The 5,987-nt window shown below is 43.7% G+C and overlaps 1 pseudogene; it reads right to left on the bottom strand.

Moving 5' to 3' along the window:
- Positions 1–404: 404 nt before the first annotated feature.
- On the bottom strand, positions 405–2,011 carry LOC115892831 (annotated as a pseudogene).
- Positions 2,012–5,987: the final 3,976 nt, after the last annotated feature.

Below are 5,987 nucleotides of genomic sequence, written 5' to 3'. Positions count from 1 at the left end.
ATAGCAATACTAAGAACATCTACCTGAGATTTTGGTAGGTGTTCTAATAATGTAATAGTTTAGATATGGCTCGTTGTCAAGGTTGGGTGGGCAGAGATCTCATGAATTGGCTACAGAAAGCTAACTAAACTCTTCATGACTGAATAATGGTTTGCATTTTGCTTGAGCCAAAAAGATGTTTAAGCCATGCGCCACCACATTCCCTGCTTAACATTCCTAAGTTTCTTTACTCTTCATAGTTTTCTAATGAACAAACAATTAGTTTTCCTGAGTAAGATTATGAAAAAGTTAACCTTTCTTCCGAAAGTATAAAGACAAATAAAATGTCAACTCACAATACAAATTTTTTACGTAGCATTACAGGTGCAGAGAGATATTGGCTGCTGCTCTTCATTATGATTGACCTACCCCTTTAAAAGACTGCAACAAATGATCCAATTGTCTAAACTACTTCAAAGTACAGAAACTAAATGCTTTGGCCCATAAACATATCCCTCATCTACTGTGTTGCTAGGGTACACTTGAGCAAAATCTGTCATTCCCACTTACACTTCAGCAATCTCTTGGCAACCAGTGGGAAGATGGTAGAAAACTTTTTCCAGATGGGAAAGTACATTTCCATTTAAATGTTCCTGTGACATGCTTTTCCACGCATTGTCTTGCTTCAGATTTTCAACTTTCAATGAAGTCTGACTGTGATGCTTTTTTGTATACATTTTCCTGTGATGAGCATCCATCTTTGATAAGCTTTTGCCTCCTGAAGCCTCTCTTTTTCCATTCACTGTGGAACTTAACACATGAAAATTATTGTACTCTAGTACTTCTGTGTCTGGCAGTTGTCCTTTGGACAAAAACTTTTCTGCCAAAGTTCTGTCATTCAATTTTGGAGTGGTTGGCTGAGATGAACCTTCATAAACGGTAATGAACTTGCATAAAAATTAAGCTGCTTCTGGGCCAGGCGCGGTGGCTCACACCTGTAATCCCAGCACTTTGGAAGGCCAAGGCGAGTGGATCACGAGGTCAAGCTTTGGAGACCAGCCTGGCCAACATAGTGAAATCCCCTCTCTACTAAAAATACAAAAAATTAGCTGGGCATGGTGGCGGGTGCCTGTAATCCAGCTACTTTGGAGGCTGAGGCAGGAGAATCACTTGAACCTGGGAGGCAGAGGTTGCAGTGAGCCTAGATCGCGCCACTGCACTCCAGCCTGAATGATAGTGCCAGACTCCGTCTCCAAAAAAAAAAAAAAAAAGTTAAACTGCTTCTAGTTTTCAAACCACTGCAGTTTTCTCAAGCTTCTGAATGCTAGCAGCAACAAACAGCATCTTTTCTTAAGCAGTACCCATTATGAAAAAATCTGGAGACTCCATCCTTTATAGTTTCTTTTGTTAAGCAGCTTCCTTAATTCTAGTTTTGTGTCTCATAGCTGTGGGAACGAACATGATAAACCCTCATGCCAAGGAGCAGGAACCCAATCTCTTCCATTAATGGGTACTTGCTGACCTGTTGCTGAATGTTCTCAGATGAGGCAAAAGGATCAGAGCTTTTTTGCCGTTATCTTTACATCCATTATACAGGGCTTATTAAATGTATGGGTCGCATCTTCCAGTTTTAGGTATAAATCGTTTGGTGCAGTGGGAGGTGACTAGATACCATAATATTTTGGCAAATATTTTCGTAGCATCAATACAGTCAGCAGCATAAACCGTATTATAGAATTCCAGCGCTCTTGGGCCCCTTGGAGGTGGTCGTAACTGTTTCTCAACCGTGCCATCTGGATGTTGCAGTATACCCACTTTGTCCTTCCCGTACATGTGCCCGGCCACCTGATGCGAGAGGGGCACGCAGCCGTTTAGGAAACGGAGTCGGCCGTCCGCCGGCCGCAGGGTGCCTTCAGGGGTGGCCTCGATCGCTGGTGGGGTCAGCATTTCTGGGGGACCCGGGGCCTCGACCCGGAGGTGGGGTTGGCGGCTCTGTTGCCGTAACCGAGAGCAGAAGCAGTAGCGGCACCGACAGCAGAAGCGGTAGCGGCACCGACAGCAGGAAAAAAAATAGGGCGAGGGAGGGGGCGCCGGAGAACCCCGGGGCCGCTCAGGCTCGGGCGCGAGGAGGCCCGGGGGTTGTCGCGGCTGGTGCTCGCTGAGGCCCGGGGAGGGGCCCCTGATGCCGCGGGGGCGCGGGCGCTCGTCTGCCCAACTCTCGGGGGAGCGCGGCTCTCGGCTCCTGCTCCTCTGCTGCCAGCCCCTGCGCTGCCGAGTAGACAGAACCGAGCCGAGGAGCCTTTCCAGCTAATGAAAAAACAATTGTTATTCAGTATTGTTAACTCTGGCCACTCTAGTCTAACACAGAACACCAGAATGGATTCCTCTCATCTGAGCGTCACTTTGTACCCATTACCAATCTCTCTCCAGTTCCCCTCCCCCTCCCAGCCTCCGGTAACCTCTATTGGATATTCTGTTTCAGAAGATAATTTTTTTTTTTTTTTGATCCCACATGCCAGAGATCACGTGGTCAGGTTCTTTCTCTTACCAGGTTCATTTGATTTCACCCAGTGTCCTCCAGGTTCCTCCACATGGCTGTAGATGACATGATTTACTGAAATGCTATGACTGAAGAGTATTCCATCATGTCTATACTCTTCAGCCATAACATAACATACATACACTCATTATGTATGTTACTGTGGTTCCTTTATGCCATCATCTGTGGATGGACAAGTAAGGTTGATTCCGTATCTTGGCTGTTTTGACTGGTACTGCAGTCACCATGGGAAGGCAGATATCTCTTTAACACAGGGATTTTGTTGCCTCTAAATGTGTACCCAGTGGTGGGATTGGTATCTGGAGTGACAGTTGCACTACCTCTACCTCACACTAGAGTTTGAAGAAGCTCAAACTAATTTTTATAGTGTGTCTACTAATTTACATTTCCACCCACGGTATACAAGAGTTTTCCTGTCTGCAAGTCTACACCAGTAGACAGAACCAAGCCGAGAAGCCTTCAACAATTTTTACTTTTGTCTTATATGATAATATCTATTGTAAGTGGAATGAGATGGTATCTGAGTGTGGTTTTGATTTCTGTTTTTGTAAAGATTAGTGATGATGAGAAATGTTTCTTTAAGCTGTGATTCAATTTCCTGTCTTTCTTTAGACAGGACTGTTCAGGTCCTTTAAGCTTGGGTATTCATCATTGTTGGTTTCCAACTTCGTGGTGTCAGTTTATTTCATGTGTTATATGAGAAACTCTTTCAGAGATAGGAATTTTCTCCATAATTGTTTCCCAGTCTTTACAGTGCCTTGTCTCTTGGTTTATTGCTTCCTTCTCCCTGTAGAAATTATCAAGTTTGGCCGGGCGCGGTGGCTCACGCCTGTAATCCCAGCACTTTGGGAGGCCGAGGCAGCCGGATCACGAGGTCAGGAGATCGAGACCATCCTGGCTAACACGGTGAAACCCCGTCTCTACTAAAAAATACAAAAAATTAGCCGGGCGCAGTGGCGGGCGCCTGTAGTCCCAGCCACTCGGAGGCTGAGGCAGGAGAATGGCATGAACCCAGGAGGCGGAGCTTGAAGTGAGCCGAGATCGTGCCACTGCACTCCAACCTGGGCCACAGAGCCAGACTCCATCTCAAAAAAAAAAAAAAAAGAAAGAAAAGAAAAGAAATTATCAAGTTTTACCTGGTCCTATGTGCTTATATTTGCATATGGTAGTGGTGATTTTTGTGCTCCCATTTCCTCCCTAGCCATCCCTCTTCTTCCTTCACAAGGTCTGGTAATGACTATTGCACTCTCTAAGTCTTAGAGATAATGTTTTTTAGATTCTGAATGAGTGAGATGACTCAAGGTTTGTCTTTCTCTGTCCTCCTCTGCCTGGCTCATCTCATTTACCATCGTGTCCTCCAGGTGCAACCCTGTGGCTCCACGTGGTATGATTTCCTTATACTTTTCTGGTTGAAAAGCATTCTGGTGTCTACCCATAGGACAGCTTCTTTATTCCTTATCTGTAATGGACAGGTACACGATTCCTTATCGTGGCTCTTGTGAATAGCGCTGGAATTCATACAGGAAAGCAGATCTCTCTTCTGTGTCCTGATTTCAGTTGCTTTGAGTGTATACCTAGTAGGAGAATTGCTGGTTGAAACAGTAGTTGTAGTCCGAAGGTTTGGAGGAAGGTCCAAGTTGTTTCTGTAATGTGTATACCGGTTTACCTTCCCACCAACTGTGGAGAGGAGTCTCTGGAAACTCACACCAGTAATTGCCTTTCTTTTACTATTTTTCATCTTTTGGGGGGTAACATTCATTGCGACTAGTGTAAGGTGCTGTGAGTGTGGTTTTCATTTTCTTTTTTTCATGATTAGTGATGTTTACTGAGTTACTGTGCACTTGTTTCACTTTGATATGTAAGACTGGGTGAAGGACCTGAAGACATGAGGTTGATAAAAGAGAAGGTAAAAAGCAAAGATTCTCAACATCGCAAATCCTTACGAAAACATACATCAAAACCATACTCTGATACTGTCTTGCTCCAGATAGAGTGAATAGTACCAATATTTGATGACAATTTCATTGTTATAGAATTTGATGACAATTTCATTGTTATAGTCTATAACAATGAAAAAATATATAATTAAATATATAAATGAATGAATATATAATTAAATATATAAAATGAAAAAAAAATATATATATATATATATTTTTGAGATGAAGTCTCTCTCTGTTGCCCAGGCTGGAGTGCAGTGGCGCAATCTCGGTTCACTGCAAGCTCCGACTCCCGGGTTCATGCCGTTCTCCTGCCTCAGGCTTCCCAGTAGCTGGGACTACAGGTGCTCACCACCACGCCCAGCTAATTTTTTGCATATTTTAGTAGAAACGGGGTTTCACCGTGTTAGCCAGGACGGTCTCGATCTCCTGACCGTGATCCGCCTGCCTCAGCCTCCCAAAGTGCTGGGATTACAGGCGTGAGCCACTGCATCCTGACATTTTGATATATTTTTGTGTAGCCTCATGATCAAATCATCATATCTGGCATCTCTGTGACCTCCCACAGTTATTATTTCTCTGTGGAGAGAACGTTCTGAGCCATTCTTTCCAGCTTATTTTGAAAAATTTGCTTTGATACTGTTGACCTGAGTCACCTTGCTGTGGTATAGAATGCCAGAATGTATTCCTCTCATCTGAGTGTCACTTTGTACCCATTACCAATCTCTGCCCAGGCCCCCTCCTCCTCCCAACCTCTGGTAACCACTATTGGATGTTCTGCTTCTAGGAATCAATGTTTTTTGGATTCCACGTTCCTGAGGTCATGCAGTGTGGGTCTCTCTCTACCAGGCTCATTTCATTTCACCTATTGTCCGCCAGGTGTCTCCACATGGCTGCAGATGATATGATGTCTGGAAGTGTTAGAGCTGAAAAGTATTTCATCGTGTACATGTACTGCAGGTCCTTTATCCCTTCATCTGTGGATGGACAGGTAGGTTGATTCCGTATCTTGGCTATTGTGACTAGTGCTTCAGGAAACGTGGGAAGGCAGATAACTCTTAGACACCAGGATTTCATTTCCTCTAAATGTGTACTCTGTGGTGGGATTGCTGGCTGGGGTGGTAGTTATACTTTTAATATTTTCAGGAACCTACAGGTACTTTTCATAGTGTGTATTTTTTTTTTTTTTTTTTTTTTTTTTTTTTTTTTTTTTTTGAGATGGAGTCTCGCTCTGTAGCCCAGGCTGGAGTGCAGTGGCCGGATCTCAGCTCACTGCAAGCTCCACCTCCCGGGTTTATGCCATTCTCCTGCCTCAGCCTCCCGAGTCATAACAACATCATTGTGTTCTTAAATTAGACAATTCTTAGCACATATAAAAACATATTAACCTCTTTCAACTAGGACAATGTCAGGATTTATCGAAATTCTTCACCATCATCAATGTTTTATTTCAAAATCTTGATTGTTAAGTACTATAAAAATGCACCCTAATCAAATGATGTGTTTTT

This window comes from Rhinopithecus roxellana, chromosome 13 (genome assembly GCF_007565055.1).
Source record: "Rhinopithecus roxellana isolate Shanxi Qingling chromosome 13, ASM756505v1, whole genome shotgun sequence".
Taxonomy (NCBI): Eukaryota; Metazoa; Chordata; class Mammalia; order Primates; family Cercopithecidae; genus Rhinopithecus; species Rhinopithecus roxellana.
This window is presented reverse-complemented; position numbering and strand designations above follow the sequence as displayed.